This window comes from Octopus bimaculoides, chromosome 1 (assembly GCF_046866305.1).
Source record: "Octopus bimaculoides isolate indiv1 chromosome 1, ASM4686630v1, whole genome shotgun sequence".
NCBI classification, from domain to species: Eukaryota; Metazoa; Mollusca; class Cephalopoda; order Octopoda; family Octopodidae; genus Octopus; species Octopus bimaculoides.
Window position 1 is genome coordinate 20,301,569 of NC_142928.1, and position 15,000 is coordinate 20,316,568.

The following is a 15,000-nucleotide window of genomic DNA, read 5'->3' on the forward strand; positions in this document are numbered from 1 at the left end:
TACATACATTCAGACACATGTGTTTGTATGTATATGTGTGTGTACGTATACATACATATATATAGATATACAGATATGTAAGTATATCATTATACACATGTATATACATACAAATACATACGTATATCACGTGTTTGCTTTTTTTCTTTTTTTTTTCACCTTTTGTTTTCTTCTGCTTGGAAATGATCCTAAAAGTTAAAATTGAGCAAATATTTTTGGCGTATTTCATAAGACAGATCACACCTCTCACTCCCAATCTCGTCTTCACATTCTGAAGATGTAGAAAACAATAAAAACACCTTTATGTAATAGTGTTTTTACTCTTACAAATAGAGCTGATTACATTTAAAAGAATGGGTTAAATGGTCTAAATAAGTAGTGTGTGTCTGGTAGCTCGATATCCTGGAAATTGTAACTATATCACCGTCAAAACATATCCTAATGTCTTAATGAAATGATTTTCGAAACGATGTGGTCAAAGTTGGGATGTATTTTTTGTTCAGTGAAGTGGAATAGCAGCATCCATGACCCTTTTGAAGTTTCGAGGAAGTAAAGTTTTATTCCGTTTACATATTTGTTTTGCAAGATTTTTTATGTGAAATCGTGTGTTGAAACAGATGTTGTTGTACTTGGGGACGGTCAAGGTGAGACACACATAAGAAAGAAGGAAACAAAGGACCACTGATGAGGTCACAGAAGTGTGACGAAAGAACTCTGGCCGAAATAAGATTAAGATTAAGATTAATGTAATATAAAGCTGAAAAAAAAAAATTAACACCAAATATACAGTGCGTGTGTTTTTATTGGCTAAACTGGCAATATGACCGTCCCCAAGTACAACAACAAAGTTTTATTCCTCAAAGCGAAAAGAATGCACTCAAGGACCAGGTGGTTGTGGTGGTGGTGGTGGTGATGCTAAGCCAGGCGATAAATTAGACCGTCTGCTCTCACCCGCCGAAACAAGAGCAGTCTGTACAATGGGGACCCACCTAATTTCCATCTACCAAACTTCACTCGCAAGGCTGTGGAATGGTAGAAGATGCTTGCCCAAGGTGCCTAGGTGTGAACACGTAACCACCTGGTGGTTAAGCGAAGTTCTGAACTACATGTTTCATTGCAGGTGTACTCAATCAAGGTTGACCCGGCGCTTAACATCAGTAAACAGCTGACGGAAATCGCATGAATGCAGAATTAATAAATAAGAAAAATTACAATAGCGAAAAAAATGTGACGCGTGATTTCTAAGAATCACATTGATGTGACGGTACTAATATACTAATAATGTCTCTAACATAATAATTACAGGGCCAGGAATTTGGGTTTAGAGGGGAACAGCTGATTAAATGGGCGCCGGTATTTGAGACTACCAGTTTATTTTATGGACCCCATAAAGGATGAAAGGTAAAGTTGAACAGGATAGGATTTGAACTCAGAATGCAAACAAGAGAAAGAAATACCTCAAGACATTTTGTTCGATCCACCGCCCATCAGTTACAATCCAGTATGACTTGATGACAAAAAGACTTTCCTTTTCGTAAAACAAGCCATTGCGTTTCTTTTTTCTTTTTTCTTTTTTTGTCGCGTGCTGACATAGACGACATCCTTTCAGTATTCGTGCCCTTGGCCTAGCCGAATATCACAGGCATGACAACTGAAAGTTAATACAAAGACGGCGGGGTGCATCGACCCAACGCATGGATAGAAGCAGGGTTTTATTTAGAAGCGACTTTCATCCGTCTAGTCACAGCATCGCCATAGGAATATGTACAGCTTTGTATGGATCCAACAGCGTTGGGTCACTGCACCCTGGTGAACGCTGCCGCTACGTAAATCTGCGATTGCACATTAGCCATGAAGCTGAAGTATTTTGCTGCTCAACTACGCATCTATCTAGAGATCACTACAATATAGATATGCAGGGCAGGGAATCGTCAATTAGTAATAAAATTAATAATTAACAATTTTGCCGGGTAGCTCAGTATGAAAAAACCTTTTCGGTAAAAAACATTTATAATCATAAATATATAGGGATTGACAGTAACCTGCTTCTCCAACATACTGAGAATTCAGAAATAACAGTCAAAGAACTACTGATTTCAAAACTACAAATTATTACTCCAGATTGATAACGATATTTTTGATACACACAGAACAAAAAACAGTAGAGAAGAGTAAAAAAAAAACACCTGCCTTTAGTTAATTTAGTACGATCGTTTCACAGTTAAGAGTAAAGAATACTCTATTCTGATCTTCAGCTAGCAGGTTACTGTCAATCCCTATATATTTATGATTATAGAGATCACTACATGTAGGCGTGCTCCATAGTAGCACATCTGTAAAAGGGGAAAAGGATATATAAATATATATAATACAAATAATATGTGAGTATATGCATATATACGTACATGTATGTACATGCCTACATGTACATGTATATACAGACGCATATCTGGGTACAGGACGTCACAATATATATATATATATATATATATATATATATATATATATATATATATATATATATATATATATATATATATATATACATACACACACACATGTATATAGATAGATAGATAGATAGATAGTGTTTGTATATATATATGTGTGTGTGTATAGATACTTAATGTTTGTGTTTCATTAAATGCACGACTGTGTTCAAGTTCTAGCATTTATTTTAATCTTTTGTATCTTCTTACTTTTTTTTTTTACGGCTAGTTTGGAACAATAAAGTTCCTAAATTCATATTTGACATTTCTAGACCTTCACTATCTCATTTTCAAGAATTGAATGTACTTGGCGTCTGCGTTGTTTCTTATGCACTAAATGAATTCATGTAGACTTTCCTGTGAAAGGATTTTTTTTTCTTCCTCTTTTTTTTTTCTGACCTGTCACGTGTTGATTTGTTATGCTGTGATCAAATTTTTGACCGCTAGGTTTTCATGTCAAAAGTCACGTGTGTTAATTTTTTTTATGTGTATTTACGCGTTTATTTAAGCATTGCATTGCGTCATGAGCATAGCTTTCATGATTAATCTATTTTTGTAAAGAATTTTACAGAGTATGTAAATATCATCCTCTTGTATTTTTCCTTGGTGGTGTGTAGTATAGTGTTTTGCGACAGCTCCTTGTTGTAAATCAACAGCTCTCAAGCGGGGCCCATATGACCCCTGGGGGGGGGGGAGGTCTATATAAGATTTTGGGGGATCCACAATAGTATTCTGAGTGTCTATGAAAAGTTTTGATTTAAATGTATGAAAGAAGCCCGTCGTATGTATGTATATATATATATATATATATATATATATATATTTGTGTGTGTGTGTCCCCTGCTAACATTGCTTGACAACCGATGCTGGTGTGTTTACGTCTCCGTAACTTAGCGGTTCGGCAAAAGAGACCGATAGAATAAGTACTAGGCTTACAAAGAATAAGTCCTGGGGTCGATTTGCTCGACTAAAGGCGCTGCTCCAGCATGGCCGCAGTCAAAATGACTGAAACGAATAGATGAGTAAATGAATAAAGAATTGCAAGAAACAACTGGATTTCTTTCTCTTAACATTTTACTAAGCTCAATCTATTACAAGTGAGTGGGTGAATAACAAAATCCTAAAAGAAGTATCTATAAAATTAGTTTTCAAACATCGACTGGCTATGGGGGTCGACCAGAATAAAATAGTAATCAAAAAGGTCCATAGTTAAAAAACATTGTTGAAAACCACTGTTGTAAATGCGTGTTGAGCTTATAAGAAAGTGATGTGCTAACTTATCCAGTGTACCGGCTGGAGACAGGAAATTTGTAATTTTCAGTTTTACAGTCAAATTTATAGACTATATTGGTCATTAGTAGCTTGTTCTTGGGTTTACATGTTTGTAGTGTGTTATTGATAAGTAGGTTTTTGGTTTTAGTATTTTTGTAGTATATTATTAGATTAAGTTTATGGTCCGGTGTGATGCATTTTGTCTTCCGTTTTACGAGGTTTTTGATTATGAATTCGTCCGTTCGATAGTTTTTATGCATTTGAGCCATACAATAAATTTTATGTGATTTGTGTATTATTATTTGGTGTATTCGCTGATGTATTTGTCGTATTTGCAGCGATATTCTTCTATAGCTTGGTCTACTGGCCTGTTAGAATATCCTTTGTTAATTAATGTTTGCTTAAGACAGGAGGATTAACTGTGATATTTTGTAAAGTTGGAAAATCTGAAAGTCGATAACATCTAAGTATTTTAGAATCTGCTGGAAAGTTTAGAGAAAACTCTTTCTGCCAAGCTGAGTGTTGGTTGCTATTGATGTTAAACCCAAGGTCAACTCTGATCAAGCAAACTTATGATTAAAAGTTATTCCAGCCATGATCACGTCGCTTTTGTATTTCAGACACTATATAATTTGAATCGTATTATTCAACGTGTCCATATTCAAAGTATATAGGATTTGATTTCAGGAAATTTGGCTGCCCTTTCTTGATTCAAAGATACTGCAAAGAAGGAATATGTACTGGAAAGGAATTGATCATAAATGGCAAACGCAAGCGAAAAACCAAACAGTATGGAGAAAGCTTATCAAGTCATGCCAACGCATATAAACACTCATAGTCGCGACGACTGACTGCTGTAATAATAATAATAATAGTAATAATTTCTTGAAGCCAGAGCTGACCACGTACAGGTTCCTTCCTTGGCTCGCGAATGGTGCATATTCGTGATGTAGTCTTGCTATTATGTATTATATGTGATATATATCCTATGGTGTATATCAGCATTGTGTGTGTGTGTGTGTGTGTGTGTGTGTGTGTGTGTGTGTGTATGTATGTATGTATTTATTTATGCATGTATGTATGTATGTATGTATGTATGTATGTATGTATGTATATATATATATATATATATATATATATATATGTTATATACAATTAAACCTTGGGAGAGGCATTATGCCGGTAATAAACACACGCACTGGTTCAGTCCTTTATTAATTTATATAGTTTTTTGTTAAATTATTTCATTGCACTCTTGCAATCTCTTCAGTAACTTGTCTCTCCACTTCCATTTATTTTGAATATATGATCTGGCGTTGTTTTGGCGTTGTTTCGAAACTGTTTGGTATGAGCATGTGAGTGTGTGCAAGCTCGTATGTGTGCACGCTCATATGTGTGCACGCACTTATGTGTTCGTGCTTATATGTAAGTATGTGCGTCCATATGTGTGTTTGTAACAATTTCGTTTATATCAGATCAGATAGAGACTTTTTAATTAATTTATTTACGTTCATATTCCACATCATATGTGTGAACAACACATGCAACCACGGGCAATTGTAAGGCCCTCATCTACGTGTATTTGGTGTTTAAAATTGGTTGCGTTTCAGTTATGAGGACCGACTCCTGTATTTGTCGCAAAGATGCGTCACCGGGGTGTCTAGACAGGATTTCTATGTTAATTCTGTCCAGTACACCACCATGTTGTTCTTTGGCATGCTGGTAGAGCACCGAGGTTTGTTTTTGATTATTATAGTCCCTCCAATGTTCGTTTACACGCTCAGCCAAACTTCTTGCCGTCTCACCTATGTATGTGGTGTTTCTGTTTTTACACTCACCATCCATACAGCTTATTTTGTAGACTACATTTCTGGCTTTGCAGTTGGCACCAGGACTATTTTTGCACACAATGCAACTCTCCTCAACACACCTTGTTCTTCTGAAGGGATATGTTTTACATATTATTGATCTAATTGATCTCCCTGGTTTTTCTATAACATTTATCCTCAACTTGGTACTTTTGAGGATTTTTCGAAATCTGCGGGCCAGTTCTCCGTGTGGCGTGGCGTCCACAAACATTACTCCCTGGAACTTGTCGGTATTGTACCACGTGGTCTTTTTGTTTGTTTTGTTACTAATCCTTTGTAGTCTATTCCACTAAACAACGCCAGATCATATATTCAAAATAAATGGAAGTGGAGAGACAAGTTACTGAAGAGATTGCAAGAGTGCAATGAAATAATTTAACAAAAAACTATATAAATTAATAAAGGACTGAACCAGTGCGTGTGTTTATTACCGGCATAATGCCTCTCCCAAGGTTTAATTGTATTTCTTTCAACACACGTATCCACATGAAGAATCTTGCACACGAAATACACATACGAAATATATGTTATATATGTATATATATATATGTATATATATATATATATATATGTGTGTGTGTGTGTGTGTGTGTGTGTGTGTTTGTATATATATATATATATATATGGGAGAATATACGAAAAAACAACAACAGACGAGGACAGGTGGTGTAAATAACAAAAGGATGTATTAGTATGACGCTCGGGAATACGGAAAGTCTTTGACGTTTCGAGCTACGCTCTTCAACAGAAAGAGTACGGAGACAAGGAGAAAAACACGGAGAAAAAAAAATTGGGAGAAAATATATATATATATATATATATATATATATATATATATATATAATACAAAGAATATATATACATGTATACACACATATATGTACATACTTACATCTACAGCGGCTGGAGTGAAAAGAAAGTTGACTACAGGTCACACGAGAGCAGAGAGGATGGTGGAGGGAGGAAGTGGAACAAGGAGGAAGGGACAGAAGGGTATAGCAGTGAAGTAGAGGCCAGGACAGAGTGATATATAGAAAGATAGAGGAAGACAGATAGATAAATAGATAGAGAGGATGGTGGAGGGAGGAAGTGGAACAAGGAGGCAGGGACAGAAGGGTATAGCAGTGAAGTAGAGGCCAGGACAGAGGGATAGATAGAAAGATAGAGGAAGACAAATAGATAAATAGATAGAGAGGATGGTGGAGGGAGGAAGTGGAACAAGGAGGAAGGGACAGAAGGGTATAGCAGTGAAGTAGAGGCCAGGACAGAGGGATAGATAGAAAGATAGAGGAAGACAAATAGATAAATAGATAGAAAGATAGATAGATAGATAGACAGATAGATAGATAGATAGATAGATAGATAGATAGATAGAAAGATAGATAGAAAGATACAGTCACGTCAGAATAATAATGTAGACTTACTTGCAAAAAAGGACGTGTGCGTTCAATAATGTAATAATACAAAGAATATATATACATGTATACACACATATATGTACATACTTACATCTACATGTGTATATATATGCATATCAGGGTACAGGACGTTAGAACAATGAACTACAGACAACGGAACGAACACATAGGAACGGAAAGCCACTTGGAATATCCCTTCATCAGCTGTCTCTATTCTAACTAGACGTTTCGAAGATAAGACAGAACGTACTCTAGAATAGTCTCTTCCTGAGTAGTGGATCAACCCACTACACAGAGGATTCCAAGGTGGCAAACACAAACCAAGACAGGAAAAAGTGGACAGTGAAAACAACATTCAAAAGCCGTACGGCTAAACGCGAATCTGAGGTAGAACGCTAGTAGTTCGTCTTGCCTTCATATATATATATATATATATATGAGAATTTACAAAAAAAAAAAACGAAAGACAAAGGCGGGTGTGTAAACAACAAACAGATATATTAGTTTAACGCTCGGGAAATGAGAAAGTCTTTTACGTTTCGAGCCTACGCTCTTCGACAGCAAGAAACACAGAAATAAACAGGGAGAGAAAATAGAAAAAGGTTTAGTGGCTAGCGATCTAACATGGCGAATGCCGGACAGAGGTTTCACAGAGGAGAGCTAGGAAGAAGGGCAAATAATAAAGTAGTGGTGATCCCAAAACGAAAGTGTGCGTGCATATATATATATGTATATATATGTGTGTATGTGTATATATATATATATATATATATATATATATATATATATATATATATATATATATATATCTTATGATGAGGAGACCTTGTTGTATATATCTTATAGTGTAGATAATGTTTTATACTTTTGGTATTTAGTTCCATGTTTCTGAAAACCTATAAGCAAAAGCAAACCATCCGATCATTTTATAGGTATCTAGGACTACATTGTCCAGTGCGTCCTCCTTTGCTTTTTGATGGAAATTTGACACCTATTTCTTGCAGGTCGGCCGACGCTGTAGGGAGTTTCCTAGTCGGCTTGTACATGCTAGTATATATGACTGTTATATCCTTGCTGTGATATATAGTAATGTTGTATCCTTCTTATGATGTAGAGTAGTGTTATATCTTTGTTATGGTACATGAATGTGTTGTACTCTTACTATGGTGTATGATAGTGTTAAATCCTTGCTACATTATATGGTTATGTTGTGTAGTTACTATATTATATGACTGTTGTATACTTGCTGTGTTATATGATACAGAAACTTCCTTGAATAATTGTGTTATATCCTTACTATAATATATGGCTGTATTTTATTCACTCAGTGATGTATGATAGAGTTTTCTACAAGCAATAGTTTATGGTATATAACCCCGTTGTATCAAAGCTCGTATGGCATAAGGTACAGTGATATCTTTAGTGTATTGTATGGTGGTATTGTGACCTTAATATGGTGTATTACTGTGTTGTATTCTGGTCATGATGAACAGTTTTGTCATATCCTTGTTATATTGTATGGCAAATACTGTATTCTTACTGTGTTATATGGCCATTATTGTATCCTGAATATGGTGTATGGTAGTATTGTATTCGTTCAATAACGTATGACAATTGTTGTTTCCTGGATATAAGTACCATTATTGGCATTTCTTTTTCGTTTCCTTTTTTGTTACTAACCATTTATTCTGTGTGATACAAATATATTTAATCGACACAGAGGTGTGTGTATATGTGTATTTATATTCATAGATAGATAGATAGATAGATAGATATTAATATTGATATAGAGTTATAAAGATATATAGATTAAAAATATGAGACGAGGGGCTATATGACACATATCGCCTTCTATCGATTCATTGCCTACGTGTGTGTGTGTGTGTGTGTGTGTGTGTGTGTGTGTGTGTGTGTGTGTGTGTGTGCGTGCGCGCGTGGTGTACGATCTGAAGCTAGTTAGATATTAAAAGCAACTGTAGGCCTGTGTGAAAATACGTTTGAGAAACCAGTCTATGAGAATGTGTCATTAATGAGAATGTGTCATTAATGAGAATCTGTACAGATTATAGATTTTTGTAGCTATACACGCGCTCGCGCGCCCCTACGCGCGCATTCACCAACATATACATACATGATCAGATAGATACATGAATGCATATATATATATACATGCATACGGACATACATATAAATGCACATTTACAAAACACGCATGCATACGTAAATACATATATGCATGCATATCTCTATATATACATACATAAATACATATACACATGCATACATACACACACGTACACATACATACGCACGCACGTACCTACGTACATACATACATACATACATACATACATACATACATACATACATACATGTATACATACATATGTGATATCGTTCCTAACAGATATTTACTTAATGTGTAATAAAACCAACTGTCTACTCCCAGCAATTATTAAATAATTAACTTTTCAATTAAACAATTTTTTTTTCTTCCTTGTCCTCTCTAATTATTCCCCCACTACTCCGCCATTTCTCTTGCCCATCTCCATTCCCGCCTGTCGCAATATATCTTGACATTTATCTGAAGAAATAAACACATATTCTATGACTGGAACGACCCGAATTAATTCACCATCACATCTTCAGTGAAAACAATTCCTGTAGATAAAATTAGAAGAAATATTTCAGAATTGAAAAAAGAAAAACCAAAAAATAGAGGGAAAAAAAACCCCTCTACAACATCGTGTCTTCCCGCCTAAATTAGCTCGTTTCTTGGCTTAAAACAGCTATTTTAACTAAAAAAAAAAAAAATGAAAAAAGAAAAAACACGGTTGCGGCATGAATGTCTCAACACACTGCACACCTTATATATTACCTAAAACCTTGAGAAAATTGAAATAAAATACAATAAAATATAATAAAATACGCTATAGAAAGACAAAAAATCAATAAGTTTTATTATTCTTCTATTATAATTGAATTTACATCTAGTTCGCTTTATTGGCGCTAGCAGGACACATGAAAATTTAACGTTTCATAAATGTTCCAATTTTCATTTTTATCTTATATAATTTTCTTGTTTCAGTCATCGGACTGCAGTCGTGCTGGGGTTCTGGGATTCCCTCTTTGAAGGGTTTAGTCGAACAAATCGATCCCTGTACTTATTTTTTAAAGTCTGGTACTTGATCTTCGAATTTATTTTCCCACCTACGAGACATCGTTTTCTGGGGGTTTTTTTAATTTTTTCCGGGGTAATTATTCTAGCGGGTGATTTTCTCGGGGACGTAAACAAACCAACACCGGTTGTCAAGCGGTGGTGGTGAAAAAAACGAGAACGCACACATCACACACATACGTATATATAAGGATAATATAACACGAGGATGGAAGGTAACAGGCTTTAATTGTAGATTACATTTGTTTCTGCTCCGCGAAGATGTTGTTACCCACTATCAAAGCCTGTTATCCTCCATCCTCGAGTTGTATTGTCCTAGCATTAATCTATATAAAGAGGAGTTCTGCATGTGTATCTAGCCTTAGAATATACCCAACTGTAGGATATGTGGTAGCCAAAGAACGAGGCAAGAGCTTTATATACTACACGTTACGATGTTTTCACCCGAATTATACTGTTTATGTATGCATGTGTGTATGGATGTATGTATGTATATATAAAGCCTGTCGTATATATATATATATCTATATATATATATATATATATATATATATATATATATATATATATATATATATATATATATATATATATATATATATATATATATATATATATAGGGAGAGTTCACGAAAAAACAACAGACGAAGACTGGTGGTGTAAACAACAAATGGATGTATTAGTATAACGCTCGGGAATAGAGAATGTCTTTAACGTTTCGAGCCTACGCTCTTCAACAGAAAGGAACACAGAAAGAAACAAGGAAAGAAAAAAAATGTGTAGTGGTCAGCGATCTATCATGGCGAATGCCGGACAGATATATATATATATATATATTTACGACAGGCTTTCATATAGTCTTCGTCAACCAAATCCATTCACAAAGCATTGTCAGCCCATAGCCATAGCAGAAGACACTTACCCAAGATGTCACACAGTGGGACTGAACCTGAAGCCACATGGTTGCAAAGCAAGCTTCTTAGCCACATATCCATGAGTGAATAAATCTATTTAACTTCGTAGCATTGCTTCATTATTGTGTTAAAGAGTTTGTCTTCGATTTCATTCCAAAGTGAAGGCTGTTTTTTAAAGCTTAATAGTTGAAGTAGTTTCATTATCTTAAAGAATATGGATTATATCTTCGGTATCCTTCTATACATAGATACTTTTGTTTTTTATTGAACCTCTTCGCTAAAAATTTTGCCTACAAACAGTATTTTCGATACGACTCTAAAATACTTATATAATTGCTTTATATACTTTATATATACTTTATATAATTGCTATGTAAATACATCACAGTATCGACTGGACCAGGCCTGGCCAACTGGAATTACATTGCAGGCCACTTTAATCACAAAGTTTTTTGAAGGCCGCTTGTATACTGACAGAATTGAAAGCATTTTGCTTTCTCAGGCTATTATTACAATCATTAACTTTTGATAAAATTTTTAAAATGTTCGTTTAAATAAACCCATTTCGAGAAAGTATCAAGCAGGCCGCAAAATAAAAGTTTGCGGGTTTCAGGTTAACCAGCCCAGGACTAGACCATCAGATACTGTTATACACCGCTGTTCACAATGTGCTTCCGGTTCTGTCTTGGTTGCGCAATTCGTTTCCATCTTGACCTAAATTGCTTGACTAAATCGTCTTTCCATCGTCGTGGAGGCCTTCCAATTGGCCTTTTCCGATCTCTTGGATACTACTCGGCAACTGTGCAGTTCAACCTGTTGTTTGTGAACCATACGATATGTCCGACTTAGCGAAGCTTGTGCTTTCGGTACTCTGCGATGAGATAGTTCACCGCGTCTAGTTCTCGAATTATCTCATTTCGAATATGCTCTTGTTATGATATTCCTGGCATGGATCTTTCCATGGCCATTTGCATTGTAGCTAATGTTGTATCCTCTTCTTAGTAGCCTACGTCTCACTTGCGTATAAGAGCACAAGTAGGACAGTGCTGTTGAAGAGTCTGGCACACAGTATTGAGAGAGAGAGAGAGAGACAGACAGACAGACAGACAGATGCAGATATGCCACGCATTACGGGAGCAAACGTTGTATTCTTTAAAATCTTGTGGTAACTTGTAATTCTGCAACGCGAAACCTTGACTTTCAAGCTACATGGAAGTTAGTGATGTTCATTAAGATGAGATACGTTTCAGGTTACGAAATTCCACATCCCATCAATTCATTGGACACAAAGTTTCCGTAATGCAATGAATGTTTACCTGTGTGTGTGTGTGTGTGTGAGAGAGAGAGAGAGAGAGAGAGAGAGAGAGAGAGAGAGAGATCGTTATATTTTACGTCCGATTTATATATTTTATAAATATCTATTTTTATAGATTATGTGTTCATACATGTATGTCATCATCGTTTTCACGTCCACTTTCCCATGCATCTATATGTATCTGTAATATTATTCAGATTGTCACACGTTTTCCAGTATTCCAATCTTTATCTATACAATGAAATGGAAATATAATCGAAATCTTTGAAATAATGAAACACATTCGAGCATTACATTTTCCGCAATCTTTGACATTCGAATGAAATCGAAATTGTAATCAAAATCGTTAAAACGTAATGAAACTATGTTACGAAATTCGACGAATTTATACATCAAAATAGAAATACTTTATAAGGACATTTATTAAACATTGTATATTGACAGGTTCTGCTCGTATAGCGTTTCTGATGGAGTTAGGATGGCTGTAAGGAATGAAGATTAGGTGAACAAATGGCTATGTTTAATAAAATTAAAACGGCTGGAAACTTTTGAACTTGTTTGTCAACACATTGACGAAAACGGTTATATAGAGGTTGTATTATATATTTTACTTAAGGCGGCGAGGTGGTAGAGTTGCTAACACACTGGACGAAATGCTTACCGGTATTTCGCCAGTCGCTACGTTCTGAGTTGAAATTGTACCGACCTTTCATCCCCTCGGGTCGATAAATTGAGCACCAGTTGAGTACTGGGGTCTATGTAATCAACTATCCCCTTCTACCAAAATTTCAGGCCTTGTGCCTATTATAGAAAGGATTATATATTTCAATTGTGTGTCATTAGAATGCGGCCACGCTGGGGTACCGCTTTGAAGAATTTTATTCAAATGAACAAACCCCAGTATTTACTTTTTTAAAGCTTGGTACTTTATTCTATCGGGCTCTAGTACCGAACCGCTAAGTTACGGGGACATAAACACACCAGCAACAGTGGGGAACAAACACACACATATACACACATATCTACCCAACTTCATTTTGTTAGCATATTTCTGACCAAATACACTTATCTTATTTCAGATAATTTTGAAAATAGTGAAGTTGTTTGTAAAATAACTTTGTCATAATTAAGCTGGTGTTTCGAACATAAAACTAACATGAAATTTTCGTGGGAGAATTAGGTCACTTTTAAACCGGAAGTTTGATTCACAGGTTCAGGGCGGTTTCGGGTTGATCACACCGTGACTGAGAAAGCGCTAATAAAGGTGGAGTGGTCATAATTGGGATGCCTTTCATCATGGGATTTGGATTAAGTCACTTTTGAAATGCTTCTTTGATATTTTGTTAAAAGGTTTCTGTTGGATAATTACATAGAAAACGTGCGTGTCGGTGCTGTCATCATCATTATCATTATCATCATCATCACCATCATCAAAATCTCTACCGCCCCCACCTTCACCCCACAATAACAACCCCTACTGTCATGGTGATCATCATCATCATCATCATCATCATCGACTAAGTCATCATTCATCGCAACAACCAAACAGCACTAATGAGCCAACGAAGGAGCCATGCTTTTCCCTCAAATCAACCCGGACATCTTTTTTAAAAAAAAAAAGGTATCATAAATCAGATGAGTCAGTCGTGGCTGGAATGCCTTTCCTCAAAGAGAGATGACCTGGAGTCAGACAACAACAACCGCAGAACTAATACTATATATACACACATACATATATGTGTGTATACTGTATATATATAAATACATACATATATATATATATATATATATATATATATGTACACGCCACGCATCCTTTCCAAGTATATATATATATATATATATATATATATATATATATATGTATGTATGTATATGTATATATATATACGCACATACATGGGTATATATGCATGTAAATCTAAGTAGGTGCCCAGTCATTCTATCAGCCACACCCTCTTTCTGACCCTTAAAGGCTAGCATAAATGCCACATATGACAGTATGTCAGTTCCTGCTTTACACTTCATACACACGAACTCTCTCTCTCTCTCTCTCTTCCTAAACGCGTGTGTGTGTGTGTGTTTATTCACACATATATATGCATACATACATACATACTGGTCGAGCTCATATATTCTCTATACTTATACATACCCAAAACATACGTCGGTTACGACGACGAGTGTTCCAGTTGATCCGATCAACGGAACAGCCTGCACGTGAAATTAACGTGCAAGTAGCTGAGCACTACATAGACGCGTGTAGCCTTAACGTAATTCTCAGGGAGATGCAGTGTGACAAGGCTGGTCCTTTGAATTACAGGTAAAACTCATTTTTGACAGCTGGATGGACTGGAGCAACGTAAAATAAAGTGTCTTGCTCAAGGACATAACGCACCGCAAGAAATCGAACTCACGACCTTTTAATCGTGAGTCGAATACCCCTAGCCACAAACTCGGTTCTATACACACACACACACACACACACACATTGTACGGTTCTATTATTCTTTCTTGAAGTCAGTGTTGGCAGAAATTAAATCAGC

General features: G+C 35.7%; 1 protein-coding gene and 1 long non-coding RNA gene across 4 annotated transcripts in view; one reads left to right on the forward strand and one right to left on the reverse strand.

Moving 5' to 3' along the window:
- Positions 1–2,364, reverse strand: part of LOC106873595 (uncharacterized) — a 91,543-nt gene extending 89,179 nt beyond the window's left edge. Inside the window, exon 1 of one of the 3 annotated variants that reach the window (XR_016241031.1) lies at positions 1,458–2,364. This is a non-coding gene — a long non-coding RNA (uncharacterized LOC106873595). The remainder of the gene's footprint in view (positions 1–1,457) is intronic. The other 2 variants (XR_008263430.2, XR_008263431.2) reach the window with 2 other exon arrangements.
- The window catches only part of LOC106873594 (uncharacterized), a 699,525-nt gene that overhangs the window by 9,169 nt on the left and 675,356 nt on the right, over positions 1–15,000 (forward strand). The window lies entirely within an intron of this gene.